This window comes from Schistocerca gregaria, chromosome 9 (genome assembly GCF_023897955.1).
Source record: "Schistocerca gregaria isolate iqSchGreg1 chromosome 9, iqSchGreg1.2, whole genome shotgun sequence".
Classification (NCBI taxonomy): Eukaryota; Metazoa; Arthropoda; class Insecta; order Orthoptera; family Acrididae; genus Schistocerca; species Schistocerca gregaria.
This window is the reverse complement of record NC_064928.1, coordinates 73,907,341-73,933,551: the sequence shown is the minus strand read 5'-3', so window position 1 is coordinate 73,933,551 and position 26,211 is coordinate 73,907,341. Positions and strand designations below refer to the sequence as shown.

General features: G+C 42.8%; 1 protein-coding gene across 1 annotated transcript in view; it reads left to right on the top strand.

Annotated features, from left to right (window-relative positions):
* Positions 1 to 26,211, top strand: part of LOC126292291 (potassium voltage-gated channel protein eag) — a 1,528,023-nt gene that overhangs the window by 1,091,803 nt on the left and 410,009 nt on the right. The window lies entirely within an intron of this gene.

The following is a 26,211-nucleotide window of genomic DNA, read 5'->3' as shown; positions in this document are numbered from 1 at the left end:
TGTCCGTGAGTTCCACGGAGCGCTCCATTCTGCTCTCTCACGATGTCTAATGACTACTGAGGTCGCTGATATCGAGTACCTGCCAGTAGGTGGCAGCAAAATGCACCTAATATGATAAACGTATATTTTGGAGGTGATCGCATATTCCAACTATCGTTGATATACCTAAATGTTATTGACGTTATATAAACTGAAGATGATAACTGACCCTTAATTTTGTCGTTCCTTCACTGTGAAAAACTGACACCGTCCCTCGTTGTCGGGATAATGAGACAGAGTTCTGTCACAGCCTCAGCGCCGTATCGATCGTGATAACATGCTCCTTTGCATTCATTAAAACTTTCCAATCTTTGTTCACAGTCTACGTCTATCACTAGAAGCAAATTGAAAACCGATTATTTTGAGACGTTTTAACAGTGGGGTTAAACTGGAGGCGAAAAGAACCGAAGTAACCAAAACCCGGTTGTTTCAGCCATAGTCGCCATCCCTTGGTTGGCTTGCCAGGAGGGAAAAAGTTATAGCTATATACAGCGTGCCTCCCCCCATGAACCATGGACCTTGCCATTGCTGGAGAGGCTTGCGTGCCTCAGCGATACAGATAGCCATACCGTAGGTACAACCACAACGGAGGGGTATCTGTTGAGAGGCCAGACAAACGTGTGGTACCTGAAGAGGGGCAGCAGCCTTTCAGTAGTTGCAAGGGCAACATTCTGGATGATTGACTGATCTGGCCTTGTAACAATAGCCAAAACGGCCTTGCTGTGCTGGTACTGCGAACGGCTGAAAGCAAGGGGAAACTACGGCCGTAATCTTTCCCGAGTGCATGCAGCTTTACTGTATGATTAAATGATGATGGCATCCTCTTAGGTAAAATATTCCGGAGGTAAAATAGTCCCCCATTCGGATCTCCGGGCGGGGACTACTCAAGATGATGTCGATATCAGGAGAAAGAAAACTGGCGTTCTACGAATCGGAGCGTATAATGTCAAATCCCTTAATCGGGCAGGTAGGTTAGAACATTTAAATAGGAAAATGGATAGGTTAAAGTTAGATGTAGTAGGAATTAGTGAAGTTCGGTGGCAGGAGGAACAAGACTTTTGGTCAGGTGACTACAGGGTTATAAACACAAAATCAAATAGGGGTAATGCAGGAGTAGGTTTAATAATGAATAGGAAAATAGGAATGCGGGCAAGCTACTACAAACAGCATAGTGAACGCATTATTGTGGCCAAGATAGATACGAAACCCACACCTACTACAGTAGTACAAGTTTATATGCCAACTAGCTCCGCAGATGACGAAGAGATTCAAGAAATCTATTATCAAATAAAAGAAATAATTCAGATAGTGAAGGGTGACGAAAATTTAATAGTCATGGGTGACTGGAATTCGGTAGTAGGAAAAGGGAGAGAAGGAAACGTAGTGGGTGAATATGGACTGGGGCGAAGAAATGAAAGAGGAAGTCGCCTGGTAGAATTTTGCACAGAGCATAGCTAACACTTGGTTCAAGAATTATAAAAGAAGGCTGTATACATGGAAGAAGCCTGGAGATACTGACAGGTTTCAGATAGATTATATAATGGTAAGACAGAGATTTAGGAACCAGGTTGTAAATTGTAAGACATTTCCAGGGGCAGATGTGGACTCTGACCACAATCTATTGGTTATGACCTGTAGATTAAAACTAAAGAAACGGCAAAAAGGTGTGAATTTAAGGAGATGGGACCTGGATAAACTAAAAGAACCAGAGGTTGTACAGAGTTTCAGGGAGAGCATAAGGGAGCAATTGGCAGGAATGGGGGAAAGATATACGGTGGAAGAAGAATGGGTAGCTTTGAGGGATGAAGTAGTGAAGGCAGCAGACGATCAAGCAGGTAAAAAGACGAGGGCTAGTAGAAATCCGTGGATAACAGAAGAAATATTGAATTTCATTGATGAAAGGAGAAAATATAAAAATGCAATAAATGAAGCAGGCAAAAAGGAATACAGACGTCTCAAAAATGAGACCGACAGGAAATGCAAAATGGCTAAGCAGGGATGGCTAGAGGACAAATGTAACGATGTAGAGGCTTATCTCACTAGGGGTAAGATAGATACAGCCTACATGACAATTAAAGAGACCTTTGGAGATAAGAGAACCACTTGTATGAACATCAAGAGCTCAGACGGAAACCCATTTCTAAGCAAAGAAGGGAAAGCAGAAAGGCGGAAGGAATATATAGAGGGTCTATACAAGGGCGATGTACTTGAGGACAATATTATGGAAATGGAAGATGATGTAGATGAAGATGAAATGGGAGATACGATACTGCGTGAAGAGTTTGACACAGCACTGAAAGACCTGAGTCGAAACAAGGCCCCGGGATTAGACAACATTCCACTGGAACTACTGACGGCCTTGGGAGAGCCAGTCCTGACAAAACTCTACCATCTGGTGAGCAAGATGTATGAAATACCCTCAGACTTCTATAAGAATATAATAATTCCAATCCCAAAGAAAGAAGGTGTTGACAGATTTGAAAATTACCGAACTATCAGTTTAATAAGTCACAGCTGCAAAATACTAACGCGAATTCTTTACAGACGAATGGCAAAACTTGTAGAAGCCAACCTCGGGGAAGATCAGTTTGGATTCCGTAGAAATGTTGTAACACGTGAGGCAATACTGGCCTTAGGACTTATCTTAGAAGAAAGATTAAGGAAAGGCAAACCTACGTTTCTAGCATTTGTAGACTTAAAGAAAGCTTTTGACAACGTTGACTGGAATACTGTCTTTCTAATTCTGATGGTGGCAGGAGTAAAATTCAGGGAGCGAAAGGCTATTTACAATTTGTACAGAAAGCAGATGGCAGTTATAAGAGTCGAGGGACATGAAAGGGAAGCAGTGGTTGGGAAGGGAGTGAGACAGGGTTGTAGTCTCACCCCGATGTTATTCAATCTGTATATTGAGCAAGCAGTGAAGGAAACAAAAGAAAAATTCGGAGTAGGTATTAAAATCCATGGAGAAGAAATAAAAACTTTGAGGTTCGCCGATGACATCGTAATTCTGTCAGAGACAGCAAATGACTTGGAAGAGCAGTTGAAAGGAATGGATAGTGTCTTGAAAGGAGGATATAAGATGAACATCAACAAAAGCAAAACTAGGATAATGGGTTGTAGTCGAGTTAAGTCGGGTGGCGCTGAGGGAATTAGATTAGGAAAGGGGACACTTAAAGTAGTAAAGGAGTTTTGCTATTTTGGGAGCAAAATAACTGATGATGGTCGAAGTAGAGACGATATAAAATGTAGACTCGCAATGGCAAGGAAAGCGTTTCTGAAGAAGAGAAATGTGTTAACATCGAGTATAGATTTAAGTGTCAGGAAGTCATTTCTGAAAGTATTTGTATGGAGTGTAGCCATGTATGGAAGTGATAAATAGTTTGGACAAGAAGAGAATAGAAGCTTTCGAAATGTGGTGCTACAGAAGAATGCTGAAGATTAGATGGGTAGATCACATAACTAATGTGGAAGTACTCAATAGAATTGGGGAGAAGAGAAGTTTGTGTCACAACTAGACCAGAAGAAGGGATCGGTTGGTAGGACATGATCTGAGGCATCAAGGGTTCACCAATTTAGTATTGGAGGGCAGCGTGGAGGGTAAAAATCGTAGAGGTAGACCAAGAGATGACTACACTAAGCAGATTCAGAAGGATGTAGGTTGCAGTAAGTACTGGGAGATGAAGAAGCTTGCATTAGATAGAGTAGCATGGAGAGCTTCATCAAACCAGTCTCAGGACTGAAGCCCACAACAACAACATATACAGGGTGAGTCATAAAGTAATCAAAATTATCCCAAGCGCTGCACGCTGCGACACAGAGCTATGCACAGCTAGACTGTAAACACTATTTGTGGTGTCACCGCAAGACACCACACTTGCTAAGTGGTAGTCTTCAAATCGGCCGCGGTCCGTTAGTATACGTCGGACCGCGTGTCGCCACTATCAGTGATTGCAGACCGAGCGCCGCGACACAGCAGGTCTCGAGAGACTCCCTAGCACTCGCCCAGCTGTACAGCCGACTTTGCTAGCGATGGTTCACTGTCTACATACGCTCTCATTTGCAGAGACGATAGTTTAGCATAGCCTTCAGGTACGTCATTTGCTACGACCTAGCAATGCGCCATATTCAGTTACTATAATCTGAACAGATAATATTGTGAATCATGTACCGTCAAGAGCGACGTTCATCATTAATGGATTAAAGTTGAGTATCAAACTACTTACGTCCGCTTTCTGAATTCTAATTCCTTGCCATGTTCGAGACGTCGCGTTAGTATAGTTCTTCCCCCTTCACGCCAGCCTGCGTGAGCTAAAACGCGTGCATTTCGGCCTCCACTAGTAACACGATGTTGGCTCTTCTGCTAACACAACACTATTTGTTTATAATTTTTGCTTATGACTAGAAAATTGATATTTATCGATCAGTTCTCGACAGATACAGGTAAAAATTCGTCCAACCACAACTGCTCCTTCCTCATTACCTATTTAGGTGTACAGGATCATTCAAAAACTCCCTTCACATCTCTCTGTTCACTAGTTATGTCCTATATTGGCATAAGAACATGGGTGGAAATAATTTCTTTTACACACTGCCAGACCAAAAGCAGTGGAAAGCAGAAGACAAGATCGAACACTTACGTACCTTCAATGAGATATTTAAATGATTAGAGTTGCAATTCTCTCTGCGCCAAGTAGGGCAACCTCCAGAGTACATTAGCGTTCTTGGCAACCTCCAGAGTACATTAGCGTTCTTCGTGTTTAGTGGATCGAGCGAGGTGGCGCAGTGGTTAAGTAGTTAGCACAGTAGACTCGCATTCGTGGCGGAGGGACCGACCGTTTAAACCCGCTTCCTGCCGTTCTGATTTTGGCATCCTGTGGCTTCCCTAAGTCGCTTCAGGCAAATGCCGGGATGGTTCCTTTGAAAGGACACAGCCAATTTCCTTCCCCATCCTTCCCTATCTAATGGGACCAATGACCTCGCTGTTTGGTCTCTCCTTCCAGATCAACCAACGAACCGTATTTAGTGGCATTACTAGCCCTATTAGAGTATATAACGGGCGTGACATGCGTAGTATGTTGAGTGACCGCTGTGAAAGACACGGAGTCACCGCGTATACGTTTGAGACAGTGTTATCAGCACTTGACGTAGTCGGATAGGGGACTGATTGTGGGCCTCCATTTGGGGCATTCAGATGTGACAGTGGCCCGATGATCGAGTGCATGGGAACGTGAGCGAAGGCACACTAATCATCAAGTTCTGAACACCACAAGCGGGAACCGCTGTATCGTGCTCCGTGCACAATGTACCACATTCACATCTGCACTGAAATCCGAGTACAAGTAATGGACTTGCTGGAGCCTTCTGCACCATCCCACATCACTGTTCTAAGCTGGACTAGGGAATTGCTGTGCAACGCCTAGGCTGCCGTTAACATCACACCACAAACGGCTCCATTTGGAATGTTGCCTTCACCATAATGCATGGACTCCTGATGATTGGCGTCGCACTGTGCTCGGCGATGAATCTTGGTCTGCACTATCCCGGATTACCACCATCAGCCAGTATGGTGGCAACCTGGTTAGAGATCCCATTCTTTCAATGTCGTGCAAAAGTATGCGATGGTACCCCTGGTGCCATGGTCGAGGAAACAAGAGGAATCATTTCAGGTCACTACTGGTAGTGGCCAATGCACAGCGGTACTTCACGGATATGGATCGTCCGCATTTGCTACTTCCCATGCGACTGTATTGTGTGGCATTTTTCGACAGGACAATGCTCGTCCACATGCGGCACATGTCCCTATGAACTGTCAGCTTGACGTTTATGTACGCCCATGCCCAGCAAGGTTTCCAGACCTGTACCTGAAAGGATGTGTGTTTCACTAGCTCGGACGTCAAGTCAGGTGTAATGTCGGTAACCCTGATGTCAAGGAGCAGCTACAACGGTTGTGGGCCAGCTTGCCCCAGAAGGCGATACAGCGGCTTTATAACACCGATCCCAACCGAATCAGTGCAAGCAATATGGCCAGAGGAGATGCGACGTCCTACTGATAAGTGGGCTCATGCTGTCAAGTTTTATGTAAATTAGGCAGGGTTGTCTAATCATTGACATAATATCACATATCCTCTGAACGGGTCAAGTGTCATTTCGTTTCCTCCTCCTCTTTCTGGGTGCATCACTTTCTTGTCAGATGGGCTAGCTTCTAAGTAAATAAATATTTATGTCACTGGTAACAAATATGCCAAATAGGATGAGAGACTGAAGCTTAGAATCGGGCTGTGAAAGTGGTCAAACGGCGTATACAGTAGAGGTACGACTGTGAAACGAGAAGATCCAAATCTCTCTTTGCTCTGGTAAATAGTTGCAATCTATTTGAAGATTTAATCGCTAGGGGAGACATCGATAACGGCGTACGGTCAAAATTATACACACGGTAATAGCTTCCATACTGAATATTTTAAAATAAGATACCAACAGTCAGAAACGAATATTTCAAGCAGTATGATGTCTTGAATGAACAATGCGTGACAGGCACCTTTCTGTACATTGCTTACATTTCAAACAAATCACCGACTGTGGTATCGAACCCTGAAGAAATACAATCGTCTGTGATGTGGATATTACCACCGTTTACAGTTCACGACTGGCTTTCGTAGATGGACCACTTACTAATTAACTGGAGGTAGCAGACATGCCTTCAGTCTATGGTGCAGCAGGATGTAGTGGCCGGAAGATAGAATGAAGGTTTCGCAAACTGATCCTCGTCGCCTGCTCCACTTCATAAAAAAATCCAGTAACGCCCGCTCCTTAACCCACAGTTCTTTAAAGAATAGAAATCTCACAAATAAACAGCTTCTGGGTAATTTATGCTCTGTTTTAAGAAAACATAATCTTTCACGTATCTCACTGTTACAACGTCATATCTCCTAAACTATATGCCGTTGTTGTTGTTGTTGTTGTGGTCTTCAGTCCAGAGGCTGCTTTGATGCAGCTCTCCACCCTACTCTATCCTGTGCAAGCTGCTTCATCTCCCAGTACCTACTGCAGACTACATCCTCAATCTGCTTAGTGTATTCATCTCTTGGTCTCCCTCTACGATTTTTACTCTCCACGCTGCCTGCCAATACTAAATTGGTGATCCCTTGTTCTATATGCCGTATAATGACGTAATTTTGCGGGTATATTCATTGGCATACGTGGATACTGTCTGCAAAATGTGTCACGAAGAGTATTAGCAGTAGACAAGCAATAAGTTAAAAAGTGTTGCCTGACGCTTAAGGTTTCGTGCAAGAACAGCGAAAATGTAGTAGTCAATAAACTTTTCTCCTTTCTTTATTTTTTGGAGGGACGTCAAAAGTGTCGCAATGGTTTGAAATTGTGAGTAAAGTCTGCTGGAAGTCACTAAGAACTCTCATACCCAAATACTGGATGATAACAGTGCGATGAGTTTGCTCGTCGTGTGTCACACTACGTCACAGTATTGTCTACACACATTTTCTAACTTAATTACTTGACTTATTGTGAGTTATGCAGTCACGATCTGTCAGATTCCTGCCCACCCATGTCACTCAACTCTGCTCCACAACTGCCGGCCGCGGTGGTCTAGCGGTTCTAGGCGCGCAGTCCGGAACCGTGCGACTGCTACGGTCGCAGGTTCGAATCCTGCCTTGGGCATGGACGTGTGTCATGTCCTTAGGTTAGTTAGCTTTAAGTAATTCTAAGCCTAGGGGACTGATCACTCGTATGTTAAGTCTCATAGTGCTTAGAGCCATTTGATCCATTTGCTCCACAACTGGCAGCTCAGACTGTTTGCGCATCGCACAAAACTGGGAAGACCAGCCGGGATCAAACTCGACTTTCTACCGAAGGGCCTCCAACAGCCGGCGTTAGTGTGTGTTCCTAAAGCTCCCTCTCGACACACCCCATGGGCTGTACCCTGTCCTGTGAGACTGATGGACCTTTTTTGTGGGCCCAAGAAGGATGCTGATGCTACTCTTCTCCGACAAATCTTTCTTTCCGTCATTCCCATTTATTGTAATTCGGCATACATCTACAGAGATGGATTAAAAGTCAACGACAGGGTCGGTTACGCTTTTGCACAAGCGAGGGGACACGAGAAGCACTGTGTGCAGAGCGCCTGCAGCGTACGCAATGCAGAGTTGTTTGCCATCTCTCAGGCTCTGCGGTACGTCATACGGCAAACTTTCTGAACTGTAGCGATTCCATCAGCTGCTTAAAAGGCATAACGCTGTGCTACCCCAAAAATCTCTTTGTCGCCAACACCAGGACCTACTGGCTGACCTCTGCAGCTCTGGAAAGACAGTGACCTTCATCTGGACACCGAGTCACATAGACGTTCCAAGAAATGAACTCGCCGACCGTCTAGCTAAAGATGCATCTACGGGAGATCTATTTGACGTGGGGATACAGGGCATATACTTAAGATTACAACTTCGACACAATGTTTTGAGGCTCTGAGAATTGGAATGGCAGGATACTACGACCGAAAACAAGTTGAGAGCGATTAAACGGTCCACTAAGGCGGTAAGTTCCTATGGGAGCAAACTGCTGTGGTCATCGATCACTAGGCTTACACACTATTTCATCTACATCTACATACATACTCCGCAATCCACCATACGGTACGTGGCGGAGGGTACCTCGTACGACAACTACCATCTTCTCTCCCTGTTCCACTCCCAAACAGAACGAGGGAAAAATGACTGCCTATATGCCTCTGTACGAGCCCTAATCTCTCTTATCTTTGAGGTCTTTCAGCGAAATGTAAGTTGGCGGCAGTAAAATTGTACTGCAGTCAGCCTCAAATGCTGGTTCTCTCAATTTCCTCAGTAGCGATTCACGAAACGAACGCCTCCTTTCCTCTAGAGACTCCCACCCGAGTTCCATAAGCATTTCCGTAACACTCGCGTGGTGATCAAACCTACCAGTAACAAATCTAGGAACCCGCCTCTGAATTGCTTCTATGTCCTCCCTCAATCCGACCTGATAGGGATCCCAAACGCTCGAGCAGCACTCAAGAATAGATCGTATTAGTGTTTTATAAGCGGTCTCGTTTATAGATGAACCACATCCTCCCAAAATTCTACCAGTGAACCGAAGACGACTATCCGCCTTCCACACAACTGCCATTACATGCTTGTCCCACTTCATATCGCTCTGCAATGTTACGCCCAAATATTTAATCGACTTGACTGTGTCAAGCGCTACACTACTAATGGAGTATTCAAACATTACGGGATCTTTTTCCTATTCATCTGCATTAATTTACATTTATCTATATTTTAGAGTTAGTTCCCATTCTTTACACCAATCACAAATCATGTCCAAGTCATCTTGTATCCTCCTACAGTTACTCAACGACGACACCTTCCCGTACACCACAGCATCATCAGCAACCTAACTTAAACTAACTTACGCTAACGACAACACACATACCCTTGCCCGAGGAAGGACTCGAGCCACCGACGGGGGCGAGTTGCGCGAATCTTGGCAAGGCGCCTGAGACCGCGCGGCATGTCCACTAAGGTGTGGCATTTTTCCAACTATCTCGGAAAGATGCCATTGTGTTATGCCAACTAAGTTTCGGCCACACGAGACTCAACCACGAGTTCCTTTTTCGTCAGAAGGCTGCTCCTCATTGCACCTGCTGTCATCTACTGACGTCTGTGCACGCTATTGCTGCGTGTGCCCTGCTGGCCGATCTGCAACACACTCTCAGCTTGCCAACCCCACTTCCTACGACGCTTGCGAATGACGTGACAGCCACTATCAAAGTGCTGCATTTCCTGAGGGAGAGCAGATTTTACTCTAACCGATACTACTCTTTCACTCCCAGTGTTGGGGCGGTTGTGCGGGCGAAAGCCTCCCCCTGTGGTGGGTACCCACCAAGCGACCGCAGATTATTTACCCTCTCACCTTGTTGTGCCTTTAGATCTTGTTCTGCACAATACTGCCTGATTGTGTTACAACTTCTGTCACGCCCTTTTAAACTCTTTGACATGTTATATAGTCAGTTGTAGGGGAAAGAGTAGAAGGAAAGGTTATAGCAGAATATGGGCTTGGGACCAAGAAAACTGCTGAGGTCATCGGTCCCTAGACTTACACACTACTTAAACTAACTTATGCTAAGAACAACGCACGCATCCATGACCGAAGGAGGACTCGAATCTCTGGCGGGAGGTGCCGCGCAGTCCGTGACATGGCGCCTCAAACCATGCGGCCACTCAATTCAAGTGGATACGTTCGAGCATCTGCCTTTACTCCTGATCTCTCCCCACGCTATCATCGCGCCTTCAGTTCCTTAAAAAGAAACGCCTTAAAGGGTCGAAGATTCATACCTCAGGTCACGCTGGTTCACCAAACGGGTGTCTTCAACCTGGTGCATCAGTTGGGTGATTGTCTAATTCCTGTCGATGATTTTTCTTGACTGGCATACCAATTCTGGACTGTGTGGCCTTCGAACGGAAACTTTCTCATCGCCCCTTGTACGATACTGTACTCCGTTCGTCATAAGAATAAACCTCATATAAACACTACACTGTGTATTCTTCCGCGTTTGATGGAAACGGACTTCGTTCACGTGGAAAGGAAGTCAATCTGCCTCGAGTACAGTCGGGTACAATAATGAGGATGCGTTTTATCCTGTGCATTACGTGCCCACCGACTCGGCGGTGATACGGGCTAACAGCTTTACCGGCTCATTTAACCTGGACAGCGCTAGCAAAGCGAAGTGATCCAACTGGCCTGCAGTGTGGTGAACAGTTGCAGTGATCACGTAAAAGGGACGAGCAGAGAACAAAATAGCTTAGGATGTCGTTCAATTTTTTAACGGAAGGATATAATATGTTGACAAAGCTCAGGCGAACGCGTCTTAGGTGGCCTGACGGAAAACATAACAGGCCCTCGTTCTTAGCTAACATAGTACTGCAATTAGAAACAACAGTGATGAAAATTTCTCACTACGATAAGGGTAACTTTTCTGCATCAGCTATGCGTGGCGTAAAAGCCCACTGCTGATTTATCGTGTAGGCTAGTTAAATATTCAAGCCACTGAAGGTATTGCACTCAATCGTCTTGTAATCTCTGAACTCCTTCCATATCAGAATCCTAGGAATACATTTCAGTGCTGCTGCGTTGATGACGAGGCGATCAGCAACAGAATCCCAAGTCGCCAAAAAGTCCACTTTTCCTCCTCCTCTTTTAGGAAGTACTGTTCCGCATTTTGCCATCGTTCGGCAGTGACGTGTCACAAAGCTTCGTGCATTAGTTCCAGTTCAGTTTGGCAATTTCAATGTCTTGTTATATCTCGCGACAAAGCCCTCAACATGGCTCTAGATCAGTTCCATTGGGTTCAGATAGCAATGATACAGTGACAACTGTAAAAACGCAGCATTTGTGCAATGTGCTCGACGCCGTGAAGATTATTGATTTCCATGCCTTTACGACGCTTATCACTTTCGCTCGTGTGAGACCACATCTGTCCTACAAATCAATTGGCGTATTCAAATAAAGAGTATTTGATATTATATTGTTCTCCAAAAATATTTGACTGTGTGATGTTTTCTTAACTTCAGCAATCTTTAACAATCTTTGACATATCGACACTTAAGAATTTATATTTGCAATATAAAACACAATTTGGTGCCATATGTAATTAGAAGTTCTTGAAGACTAGTGATTTAGTATGCTTTAATATTATCAGGAGAAATAAAACTGACGTTCTACGAATCGGAGCGTGAAATGTAAGATCTCTTAATCGGGCAGGTAGGTTAGAAAATTTAAAAAGTGAAATGGATAGGTTAAAGTTAAATATAGTGGGAATTAGTGAAGTTCGATGAAAGGAGGAACAAGACTTTTGGTCAGGTGAGTACAGGGTTATAAATACAAAATCAAATAGGGGTAATGCAGGAGTAGGTTTAATAATGAATAAAAAAATAGGAGTGCTGGTAAGCTACTACAAACAGCATAGTGAACGCATTATTGGGCCAAGATAGACACGAAGCCCATCCCTACTACAGTAGTACAAGTTTATATGCCAACTACTCCGCAGATGATGAAGAAATTGATGAAATGTATGATGAGATAAAAGAATTTTTTCAGGTAGTGAAGGGATACGAAAATTTAATAGGCATGGGTGACTGGGATTCGAGAGTAGGAAAAGGGAGAGAAGGAAACGTAGTAGGTGAATATGGATTGGGGCTAAGAAATGAAAGAGGAAGCCGCCTGGTACAATTTTGCACAGAGCATAAATTAATCATAGCTAACACTTGGTTCAAGAATCATGAAGGATGGTTCTATACATGGAAGAACCCTGGAGATACTAAATGATATCAGATAGATTATATAATGGTAAGACAGAGATTTAGGAACCAGGTTTTAAATTGTAAGACATTTCCAGGGGCAGAAGTGGACTCCGACCACAGTCTATTGGTTATGAACTGTAGATTAAAACTGAAGAAACTGCAAAAAGTTGGGAATTTAAGGAGATGAGACCTTGATAAACTGACTAAACCAGAAGTAGAGGAGAGTTTCAAGGAGAGCATAACGGAACAATTGACAGAAATGGGGGAAAGAAATATAGTAGAAAACGAATGGGTACCTCTGAGGGATGAAGTAGTGAAGGCAGCAGACGATCAAGTAGGTAAAAAGACGAGGGCTGGTGGGAATCCTTGGGTAACAGAAGAAGTACTGAATTTAATTGATGAAAGGAGAAAATATAATAAATGCAGTAAATGAAGCAGGCAAAAAGGAATACAAACGTCTAAAAAATGAGATCGACAGAAAGTGCAAAACTGCTAAGCAGGGATGGCTAGAGGACAAATGTAAGGATGTAGAGGCTTATCTCACTAAGGGTAAGATAGATACTGCCTACAGGAAAATTAAAGAGACGTTTGGAGAAAAGAGAACCACTTGTCTGAATATCAAGAGCTCAGATGGATACCCAGTTCTAAGCAAAGAAGGGAAAGCAGAAAGGTGGAAGAAGTATATAGAGGGTATACACAAGGGCGATGTACTTGAGGACAATGTTATGGAAATGGAAGAGGATGTAGATGAAGATGAAATGGGAGATACGATACTGCGTGAAGAGTTTGACACCGCACTGAAAGACCTGAGTCTAAACAAGGCCCCAGGGGTAGACAACATTCCATTAGAACTACTGACGGCCTTGGGAGAGCCAGTCATGACAAAACTCTACCATCTGGTGAGCAAGATGTATGAGACACGTGAAATACCCTCAGACTTCAAGAAGAATATAATAATTCCAATCCCAAAGAAAGCAGGTGTTGACAGATGTTAAAATTACTGAACTATCAGTTTAATAATTCACAGCTGCAAAATACTAACACGAATTCTTTACAGACGAATGGAAAAACTGGTAGAAGCCGCCCTCGGGGAAGATCAGTTTGGATTCCGTAGAAATGTTGGAACATGTGAGGCAATACTGACCTTACGCCTTGCCTTAGAAGAAAGATTAAGGAAAGGCAAACCTACGTTTCTAGCATATGCAGACTTAGAGAAAGCTTTTGACAATGTTGACTGGAATATTCTTTTTCAAATTCTGAAGGTGGCAGGGGTAACATACCGGGAGCGATAGGCTATTTACAATTTGTACAGAAACTAGATGGTAGTTATAAGAGTCGATGGGCATGAAAGGGAAGCAGTGGTTGGGAAGGGAGTGAGACAGGGTTGCAGCCTATCCCCATGTTCTTCAATCTGTATATTGAGGAAGCAGTAAAGGAAAGAAAAGAAAAATTCGGAGTAGGTATTAAAATCCATGGAGAAGATATAAAAACTTTGAGGTTCGCCGATGACATTTGTCGGGTGATGCTGAGGGAATTAGATTAGGAAATGAGACACTTAAAGTAGTAAAGGAGTTCTTCTATTTGGGGAGCAAAATAACTGATGATGGGTGAAGTAGAGAGGACATAAAATGTAGACTGACAATGGCAAGGAAAGCGTTTCTGAAGAAGAGGAATTTGTTAACATCGAGTATAGATTTGAGTGCCAGGAAGTCATTTCTGAAAGTATTTGTATGGAGTGTAGCCATGTATGGAAGTGACACACGGACGATAAATAGTTAGACAAGAAGAGAAGAGAAGCTTTTGAAATGTGGTGATACAGAAGAATGCTGAAGATTAGATGGGTAGACCACGTAACTAATGAGAAGGTATTGAATAAAATTGGGGAAAAGGGAAGTTTCTGGCACAACTTGACAAGAAGAAGGGATCGGTTGGTAGGGCACATTCTGAGGCATCAAGGGTTCACCAATTTAATATTGGAGGGCAGCGTGGAGGGTAAAAATCGTAGAGGGAGACCAAGAGTTGAATACACTAAGAGATTCAGAAGGATGTAGGTTGCCTTAAGTACTGTGAGATGAAGAAGCTTACACAGGATAGAGTAGCATGGAGAGCTGCATCAAACCAGTCTCAGGACTGAAGACCACAACAACAACAACAACATCCTTTAATTAACATATATTTGATGAATTTCTTACTTAAATGATCTTGGTTTTCAAACCGAAAAAGAAAATTAATGGACCACAACGAGATTAGAACTGTCGCCCTACAGCATACAAGGTTATCCTACGACGTTACCGATTACGCCGCACATATAATTGGACTATCATTTGCTATTTATTACAGAGTGTTTCTCTAAAAACGTCAGAGCTGATATTTTTCTGCAAGCTTGAGTTAAAGCATTGAGAACAACTAGTTTCTCTACATTAACGGTGCTTTGTGCTCGTGTTTCACTACGAAGCAGTTAGCAGTATTGTCTGTTTTCACATTACGGATTAGCAGCGAAACAATCAGGGCGCAACAGTACTCAGTCTGTGACAGTACACGATTTTAGAAATAAAAATCACGTAACTAAAGTATGATGAAGAGAAACGTTGATGACTGTTGATAATTAGAATGCCTTATAATTTCATTTACAATGACATAATAATAAGATACCTGATACATAATCTGGACCTACTTCCGATAGCGGACCATCGCTGTACGATGGCTACGACAGCTGGCCAGTCATCGCGCTTGTGTTTGTTTACATCAGGTTTATTCTTATGACGAACGAGGTATAGAAGGAAAAAACCTGCTTAGTCGTGTAGTGCATGTAACTTTGGCGTTGTATGGCAGGAAATACAACCTTATCAATTTCTTTGACAATGTGGTCTAAGAGACTGGTGTAAGATAACACGTGTTTCTCCCTGACGACTTCTTCTGCGTATTAGGAATAGAAAAATATGGCACGAGTATTTTATTTATGATTAATCGGTATTTTCGTTATTTGTTGGTTACAGTTACCTGAAGATTTTAATTCTTTACCAAAAACGAGTAAAAAACCGCATATCAATTTGCCATAGTATAACTGCTAAAATTGATGGCTTTTAAATAAACCCTTTTTTTAAAAGTAATTTTCATTCATAAATACTTTGAAATATTGGATTACCGGCACTACATCTGAAACTCGATCAGCGCTATTTCAGTAAAACGCCTACATTTAGAAACGAGCAACAAAGAATCGGCACAGCATTGTTGAGACAACAATGTACATGTTGGTGTTTAGCGCTGCCTATTTAGACAATTCGCCTGTACATGCAATACGCAAGACTTGCCCACATGTGGCTTGGCGTTCAAGTTAATTAAAGAAAAAGTACGCGACAAATTTTACACAAATGTTATTTCTTCTGTGATATAATAAAAGGGAATGAAAATTATGACAAAAACAACTGTTACAAAGCAAAAACTTTACACTTCATAGTTTATAATGAAAATCGAAGTAGTGATCTGATGCCTGTGCCTGTCTTGTATTCCTTAACTGCTTGTCACCTTTAGCACTGACGAATCGTAATGCCCAAATAGTGGTGTGATCCTCCATTACAACACAACTTTTCAACAGTTTCAAAGATGATGAGGTCCCATACACCGAGGACGACGCGGGAGACCCACACCGCTGTACTAGGCTACGTCCTAGTGGACGTGGTTTGCCATTCAATTTCAAAAAGTTTGAACTAGTAGGAGAGTACTAGTGATTGTGGTATTCAACACATCGTTACTTTTCGAGAAGAGCAGTGGATGGTCGCTTTACTCTTTTCTTTTATTTACGTATTTAGTTTATTTTTGATTCTATGCATCCTGAAACATGGAAAACAAAATTGTGAGGGAGTCTAACAGTTTTTCAATCTCTGTTTGATGTCTACATACATCACCGGAAATAATAGCAATAAAAGACCTAAAATCGGTTGTTTCCGAAATCGGTTATTTTTAGCTGTTTCAACACGCGTAATTTTTTTGCTGTTCGTGAATTTCCCGTCAGAGATCTTTAGCATGGCGTATATTTTTTTTTTCCCAGGTCTCACGTTCCACGTTCCACATAGCGTCTCCGATAATATGAAATTAAAGCAGAGATGTAAAGACAAATTTCGTAAGACACGAGCCATAACAATATAACAAAAAACACGATTCTTGCTATGACATCACATTCGTTATTCTTCGTCAATTCGCTACCAAATTTACCTTCCAGGTTAACCTAGATCTTGAGTCACGTTACAGTTCAATCTCCCTTCCAAATAACGATACAGTACAGAAGCGAATTAAAAACCAAATAAACACGTCAGTCTCGTTCTACCTCTGCTACATTTAGAATACTCGCTCGCTGCTAAATACTAGCGTTTCGTAAAAACATTATTTGTACTAACTTGTAATTTTTTACCACACAGGTGCTACCATGGCGAAAGATAGGAGTCGCAAAATTTCTTTCGTCCGTTCTAACACGTCTTTCTTAAGGCTAAATGACAACTGATAACAAAATAAAATCACCGTTACCACAGATGAATAACGTTTGTAATATTAACGTATGAGTAATTGAACTAAAATATCGTGAGAGACCATCACACACTGAGTCTGCTTTCATTGTAGTTTACGCGAAATAAGTTACTCTTAACAGGTTCCTGTTCGGCAGCGTCGTGAAACCAGATTTTTCTGAGCGGCAAGCTGATGTACACAGACAAGTATAAACGTACCTAGATAAACTATGTGAGTTACGCCAAAATTATCAATAAACCCCATAGCTATATCCAGTATAATTGCTTAGGAATACATTTTTATAATAAAGAAAAGACTTCATGCTCAACCCCCCCCCCCCCCCCAAAAAAAAAAAAGTAGTACTCGCAAGTCGAACCCGCTGCTACACTTTCAAACAAGACAGAAGTATCAGTATATTAACAGTTCGAAGAAAGCAACAAGTAACGGAATCGACTAGTACCAAGTGCACACATAATCGTGAAATTTCAAAACTATTTCGTCATTGCGCGTGAAGCACATGATCAGACGCGCGCGGTTTCTGAGTACGCACTTCCTTGTACCGCTCTATATATCTCCGTATCGTCAATCATAGATGGTAATACCATACTCTAGCCAACATGTATAGTCAAGACACTCCCACTCATTTATTGTTGTACACTGCGACAGCAGCGCTCTAAGCGAACAGAAAGTTACAGTTTTGAATATGACATTGGACAGTCCTAATAATATCAGATTTGTCATTGTTTAGTTTCCTGAGAAAACTTTACACTACAGGACAGCATATTTACTATTCACGTGTAACGTACGAATATCTACTGAGGAATGTCGTTTTCGTTCAAGATAAAAAATGGCTAATAAGCAGCAGAAAAAGTGGTCCACCCAGAAAGACGGCATATATCTACTAAATTAAGATACGTTTCCGTCACTAGACTTAACAGCCAAATCTGTGATTGTGGAACGAGGAAACTTGTATGGAAAGCAATACCTACATCATTTAACCTACCGAATAAGGCACCACAACTGTAGCTGACGGAAAAACCACAACGACGTGATTATAAAACATCAAAAGCAATAAACTTTTTCCCTCCACAAAAAATTAACTAATTCCACAATTGTTCCTACATTTGAGCCACAAACAGCAACAACCTTCAACACATTCGCGTTTGAAGCGATAGTAATTACATTAAAAAAAAAGTCATGTACCGTATTTGAAAGTCGAGAGAAGTGTAAGAATGTGCAAATCATTAGACTCGGCGCAAAATTGTTACGCGTTACGGAAAGTGTCTATCATGATAGGAACAGACAACAACAAAAATATATGCTTCTCATGAGTTAAATATATGTCTATATGCCTCACAGCGGAATAAGATGTAACTACATACGTATTCGAAACTATTTCTGTCACTGAACCAATGACATTCGGTTGCTTCTACATTTATTTCTCGATCAATCATGTCTCAAGATAATTTCGAAACGCTTGGAATCTAAAAATACTACAGCTGTTTCGTTAATTATCTAGAAAACAAACGTAAGTCTTACGGCTACCTTTCTTGCTGTTAGGAGCGCTGGTGTCGTTACTGTCAGACGGTAACAATTTTCACAGCAATGAGTGTCGCGACAGTATACGTGCGACTGTGATAATACCACGATTTCAAAGAGAGATGGTGACTGTAAGTTCTAGACAAATTGCACGATACAGAATCCACGGCTCACCTTTTCTATGTATGAGGATCAGGACGGTTATTCCGCGGAACCGCCGTTGACGAATGAAACTCCCGCGTTTGGTGACCCTCAGCAGCGAAACGCGTCGACATGTTTTGATCGCGAGCAGCTGTTTCCGCGACTGTAAGTCAGAGATGGAAACACCGTTTGTTTATTTCTTTCTTTGACTGTTGTGAAATACCATTCAAACATATGCAAATCAATAAAAAACTTTTAGAAATCACTACTAATTACGAATAAATTTCTTTAATAGGATTGGTGATAAAATAACTTACGCAACATTTACGTGTGACATTACAACAAGATATGTATAAAGTGGGGTAAGATAGTGCACTTACGGTTTAATTAGCGATATACTGATAGAAACTTAACGAATTACAATATTGTACTTTCTCGAACGTTTGGCTAGTACATAATAGAGTCTGAAAGAGATAATTAAAATTTAAACTGTAATGCGCTATTAACTAAAAAAAGTCACGCAAATGCGCAAACTTCTCCGATGGTGGAGTAAGTATGCGTCTATAGCGGTGTAAATTTCAGTATTATTATTAAAATGATAAAAAGCCATGTGTGACCCATTTCTTCCTCTTTATTTGATTTCGAGGAAACATGCTGTAGCCTTTTGTGTAAACGCGACCACAGGCGCTGTAAATTGCTTGAGAAAAGTCATTGTCCTGTGTAGGCTGTTTTCATTTCTGAACTTAACACTTTTTTGTTGCTTTAGTGCAAAAGCATCACAGAGTGTTCCTTTAGGCTCTTTTTTATTTTTGAAATAAAGTTTTGTGTAAAAGAATGAAATAAAGTGTTTATTTAAAATGTAAAAATTTTCTTCAACATATAATTTAATAGATACAATTCAGAGCGGACATAAGAGAAGATACATGGGTACATATAAGCTAATGTAACGTTTACTGTTTGAGAGATAATTTGATCAAATTTTGCACATGTTGTCATTATACGAATGGCTAAAATCTGGATTTTTCTCAATTTTTTGTCAAATAATTTGAGCAGGATGTTGTTGGATACATTTGGAACACATGCCACCACATGAGGAACATTTTCTCGAAGGTTACTTCACTTATCCCTTGCAAAACGTGGTACGTTATTTTTAGTAATTAGGTAAACAAATCCACGTGTCAGTTTTTTTAATATGTCTTGGAACACACACAACAAATTTTTAAATGTGTGTGGATGAGACATAGCAATTTTTATTTAGCAAAAATTTAAATAAGTAGCACAGTAATGCACTTTTAAAACGGGAGTTATGTTGTAGCATGTAGAACGTCGGTAGTAAATTTTCATCTGCTGTGGTTCAGCAGAAAATGTTCCTCAGGCACTGAAAAAGAAAGTTGCATGAAATGAAAACAAACTTTTGTTATCATTTATGCCAGAAACAAGTACCTCAATGTCATACATTATGGTACATTTGGTCTTTTTGGTCTTAATGCAGTTCTTTTCGTTTAGTCTGATTCTCCCGGAGGGATCTGTGGCAATATCCTTCACTGACGTTTCAAAACTAGCAATACGCACATCATCAACCGTCTTCAGTAGGTTTTCACTGAACCAACTTGTTTCAAATGCTAGTCTCGTAAGGGTCCCGATTCTTCCAGTGTTAACCATCATTGAACGCCAGACAAGCATCATGTGAGAAAATTGTAACAGTAATAGACGAGTTAAATGTTATCATTAGGCAACTGTTCTAAATGAAGTTATTAAGGCTTTCATTAGGGTCGTGTGTTCCACAACGTCTGCATTCTTTAATAAATCATAAATTAGTTCGCAGCATTCGGTACTGTAGAGATGTCTTCTCTGATGGTAGGATATAATATCGCAGACAAGTACAAAGTTGTGTACAAAAGGGGACGTGGCAATGCGCAATCCTTGAAATAAGATGGATTTTACACCATTTGTAGCATGAATTAAACTCTGAAAATTTGAGTCAACATTTCCAACAAGCTACTGAACTATCTAGTGGCAAAAAATATCAACATCTTTGACTAATTTTACAAACATCCCATCTCATTTTTTGCCTCCGTCGTTATGGCTGGCCTTTCATAATCAGTTACAAATAATCTGGCAATAAATTGCGTAATTTCTTGTTCAGTATGGTTAATGAACCACTGCTGGCATCTTTGGGGAAAACGTCCCTTAAAGACTCGAAAAAGCAAAGATCCATTGGCTGCATTTTGTGGTTGCTGGTTAAAGGCACGGTGACATCGTAAATGTTGTGGTCGGTGCACTAAAGGATGACATCCAAATTAAAATGTACACAGTGACTGGACAAAGTTAACAGAAAGAGATTTTCTTCAATTACATCATCCAGGCTAAATGTTGGGGGCTCGCAACTATTTCGTGACAACATGCTTTGCTACCATACTGCCCATTTCCATTTCTATGCCTCAAGTCTATACTTCCACTATCCCTTTCCCCCTCAGCATTTCCATCGGATAGTCTTTCTTGGGTAGACCCTGCTTGTCCTGGTACATGGATTACCACCTTGGTTTTCCATATCACTTTCGACGCTCTCTACACATTTCCATTAATAAATACTTGGTCCCCATTGTTGGATTTGACCTGCCACCACTTTTCCATATTTTTCAGAAGTGTGGATCATGCCCAATGTGGTGTCTATTCCACTTTTGTGTCTTTCCACCCTAGCACCCTTCCTTTCTAATAAGGCAGTACGCCCAAATCCAGCACAGTAGCCATCCCACTGTGGGGGGAGGGGGGGGGGGTCATCAAGTACTTGGACGGTAGAAGACGCCTGACCATGCAGGGATTGCACTGTTAGTGCCTAAGCTGATACCTCCCCATGTATGCCAAGGGGCAGATTACTGGCCAGGCAGCTGTTGCTGACACTGGAGAGATCCCTCATTTGGATTGGGTACTTCCACTATGAAGCAGATCAATCTTTCCCCTGCTGGTAGTTACGCGGCCCCAGCAGTCTCTTCAGAAAGAAAGAATTCGTTCAAACTATATACGACCCCAAAATGTTTCCTACCCTGGCTACAACATGGCAGGAATGTCGAGATAAGCGACAGGCAGAGAAATACTCCCCACAATACCTGGCTCATACAAGGACAGATGGGGATTCTTTCTTTGGCCACAAAGCCTTTATTCCTCGCAGAGACTATACAGGACTAATTTAGGGAAGTTGCAGCCATCTCCGGAATGAAGGGTGGTCAGTTTTGATATAAACCGAATCCCCTGTCCAGTCACAGGTTGTTGCTTGCTTTTGAGAAGCTGGGTAATATTCTGGTGACCATCGCTCCCCATAATAGTCTAAACATCGTTCAAGGCACCATTTTCCATCATGACCTCTTCCAGTATGATGATGAGCTACACGCGACTGTGGAGCAACAGGGTGTACATTTTGTCCATCACGTCCACAGTTGGCCAAAGGACAATAAGGTTGCTACCAGGACCTTCATTTTGGCCTTTCAGCGTGATTTGTTGCCTGGAAAGATCAAGGTAATGGTATACCTATGTGATGTGGAACCATATGTACCCTCCTCCCTACCCCTACACTGTGCTTCAAATGTATGAAATTCAGGCACGTGTCTTCACATTGCGACATGAGCCCAGACTGTAGGGGTTGCGGATGGCCATTGCATGTGAACGTTCCTTGTGCTCCTCCATCCGAATCGAGCCAGGTGGCGCAGATGTTAGCACATTGGACTCGCATTCGGGAGGACGACGGTTCAATCCCGCGTCTGGCCATCCTGATTTAGGTTTTCCGTGATTTCCCTAGATCACTTCAGGCAAATGCCGGGATGGTTCCTTCGAAGGGGCACGGCCGATTTCCTTCCCCGTCCTTCCCTAATCCGAGCTTGTGCTCCGTCTCTAATGACCTAGTTGTCGACGGGACGTTAAACACTAATATCCTTCTCCTCCTCCCTCCGTTTGCATCAACTGTGGAGATCACCATTCTCACTGCTCACCAGACTATACGGTCATTCAGAGAGAGAATAACATACAAGAATATAAGACTGATATACCAAGAGACCAAGAAAAAGTATGAGCTCTGCATGCATGACAATGTCGTTGGTGCAGCTATGACGATTTTACCCTCTCTGCCAATAGTACTGTCCATTATTATGCATCCTAGGGCAAGTCCTCAGGACTTCTCCACCATGCCTGCCCTCCCCCCCCCCCCCCCGCCCCCTAATGGTTTGGGGTTCTCCTCCTGCTGCTTTCCTCACATCCACTTTGGGAGCAATGGCTCCCCACCCACTGGGGATGTCAATCCATATTTCCCAGCCACAGACACATCACCTTGGTCTGGTTTCTCACTCCAGGGGGGGGGGGTTCCTCGGGACACTTTCCACCAAGATATCCGTTGGTCTGCAACTCGATACCAGTCAGTGGCTGAGGAAGCCATAGGCAACTGGTCATAGGACTTCATGATCTTCTTCAGTCCCTGAAACTAATTCAGGCAACTGCTCCCAGCTATCCAAACCTGCTAAAGAAAAGAAATTCAAAAAGAAGTCTTCCAAGGCGAAGGAAATTCTGGTGGTCTTCACGCTACTGGAGCCCACACGTTGTGTAACTGTGGCAGTGGCAATGATCCAGTGGACCCTGAGGCTCCTGATCGCACTGCACAATTTATCTCTGAACCTATGTATCTTGATAGCTACTAACCCAGTGGCAGCAGGTGACCTTGGAACATAACCTGCCTCTTTTGTCCCTTAACTTTTTAAGTGGTGTTGTATATGGTTTCTCCACCACATGGCTGAGTTATGTCAACTGGAATTTGCACATACATTCTGAACTCTGTATATAGCGAACTTGTGGCTCTTGGTACAACTTTGAAGATTGTAGCTGTTCAGGTAAGGGCACTTTGGGAATTTTAATATCTGTAATGTCTATCTCCCTGTATCTCAGTGTGTGCTATCTGCATTGATTTCTCAGCTCCACCCACTTTTCCCAATCTTGGGCAACTTCAGTGCCCAAAACCCTTTTTGGGGTGAAACTACTATCCCTGTCTGCAGTGAAGACAATGAAAACTCACTGGCAGGTCTCGACCTCTTTCTCTTGTATACTGGTGCCACCACACACTTCAGTGTGGAACATAGAACTTACTCAGCCATTGATCTTTGTATTTACAGCCTTGTCTCCCTCCATCAATCCACTGGACTATTCACAGTGACCTGTGTGGTGGTGATCACTTCCCAATGATCCTTTTCACTACAAGTCACCTGGGATCCTATAGTGCTCCACTCAGCGAATGGCAATTCTTCAGTGCCACATTCGTTTACCTTGATAGAGCCCCAGGGCCGTACTGCATCCCCAACCAAATGCTCAAACACATATCAGTGGATTACCAGCATTTTCTCCTTGCCATCTTCAACTGTATCTGGAGCGAGGGTGAGCTCCTATCTCTTTAGTAGGAGAGCACCATCGTACCAGTATCCCCTAAATATAGACAGCTATCGCCCAATTAGTCTCACCAATATTCTCTGTAAGTTATTCGGACGCATGGCGCGCCTGCGGCTGTGTCGGCTCCTTGAGTCGCAGTGCCTTCTGGAAGAAGCAGAACACAGGCCGTTCCACTGTAGATAATTTGATTTCCACGGAGTCTGCCATCCAAATAGCTTTTGACTGATGTCAACACGTTATTGCTGTCTTCTCCGACGTACATAATGCTTATTACATCGCGTGGTGACACGACATCCGTGCTACCTCACGTGAGTGGGATCCCTGGGGCCAACTTCTATTTTTTGTCCAGAACATCCTGTCACACCGTACTTTTCATTTTCGAGTTCGTGCTTCCCACAGTACCCCCCACCAAGAGAATGGGGTTCCGCAGGGCTCTGTATTAAGTATCCCTCTCTTTTTAGTGGCAATCAAAGGTCTAGCAGCTGCTGGGAGTCTTCAGTATCACCCTCCTTGTATGCTGACGTTTATTACTTTTAGTAGATAGTGTCGGAAGTTCCATGCGTCTTTTCGCGAATGATGCTGTAGTATACAGAGAAGTTGCAGCATTAGAAAATTGTAGAGAAATGCAGGAAGATCTGCAGCGGATAGGCACTTGGTGCAGGGAGTGGCAACTGACCCTTAACATAGACAAATGTAATGTATTGCGAATACATGGACAGAAGGACCCTTTATTGTATGGTTATATGATAGCGGAACAAACACTGGTAGCAGTTACTTCTGTAAAATATCTGGGAGTATGCGTGCGGAACGATTTGAAGTGGAATGATCATATAAAATTAATTGTTGGTAAGGCGGGTACAAGGTTGAGATTCATTGGGAGAGTCCTTAGAAAATGTAGTCCATGAACAAAGGAGGTGGCTTACAAAACACTCGTTATACCTATACTTGAGTATTGCTCATCAGTGTGGGATCCGTACCAGATCGGGTTGACGGAGGAGATAGAGAAGATCCAAAGAAGAGCGGCGCGTTTCATCACAGGGTTATTTGGTAACCGTGATAGCGTTACGGAGATGTTTAGCAAACTCAAGTGGCAAACTCTGGAAGAGAGGCGCTCTGCATCGCGGTGTAGCTTGATCGCCAGGTTTCGAGAGGGTGCGTTTCTGGATGAGGTATCGAATATATTGCTTCCCCCTACTTATACCTCCCGAGGAGATCACGAATGTAAAATTAGAGAGACTAGAGCGCGCACGGAGGCTTTCAGACAGTCTTTCTTCCCGCGAACCATACGATACTGGAAGAGGAAAGAGAATTAACGACAGTGGCACGTAAAGTGCCCTCCGTCACACACCTTTGGGTGGCTTGCGGAGTATAAATGTAGATGTAGATATAGATGTACTACTGCTCCTCTAATGAGAGTATAGCTGAACGTCGACTACAGGGCGCCATTCGAAAGGAGCAGTCATGGGCACTCATCCACAGCTTTCTGGTTTCCGCGGCCAAGACTCACATCATGCACTTCCGTCGCCATCGTACTATTCATCCACAACCAGAAGTTTATTTCAACGACCAGTTACTCCATGTGGTGGAGATGTGTATCTTTTTTGGGACTGGTCTTCAATGCCCAACTAGCGTGGCTTCCCCATCTTCGCCAACTTAAGCAAAGGTGTCGCCAACTTAAGCAAAGGTGCTGGCTACACCTTAATACTCTTTGCTGCCGGAGTACCACAAGCTTTACAAACCACTGATCCTGTCCTGTCTTGATTATGGGAATCTGTCATATGGTTCTGCATTGCCCTCTGTATATGGTTACTGGTCCCGATACACCACTGTATCTTGTTCTTCGACCGTTCGCTGTTTCTATTTTGCTTTCTTTTCGCAGTTCAGTACACCTTCTTCCCGTTTTCATACTTTATCTGTGTTCAGTTTTTGACACGAGGGACTTTTGAACACAGCACCTCCGCTTGGCAGTCCAACACTACGGGCCCTTACCTACGACGCCGTTGCTACTGCAGGCTTCTCGTTATGGCTCGTCTTCTACATCTGCATCTACATTTATATTACGCAAGCCACCCAACGGTGTGTGGCGTAGGGCACTTTACGTGTCACTGTCATTACCTCCCTTTCCTGTTTCAGTCGCGTATGCTTCGCGTGAAGAACGACTGCCGGAATGCCTCCGTGCGCGCTCGAATCTCTCTAACTTTGCATTCGTGATCTCCTCGGGAGGTATAAGTAGGGGGAAGCAATATAT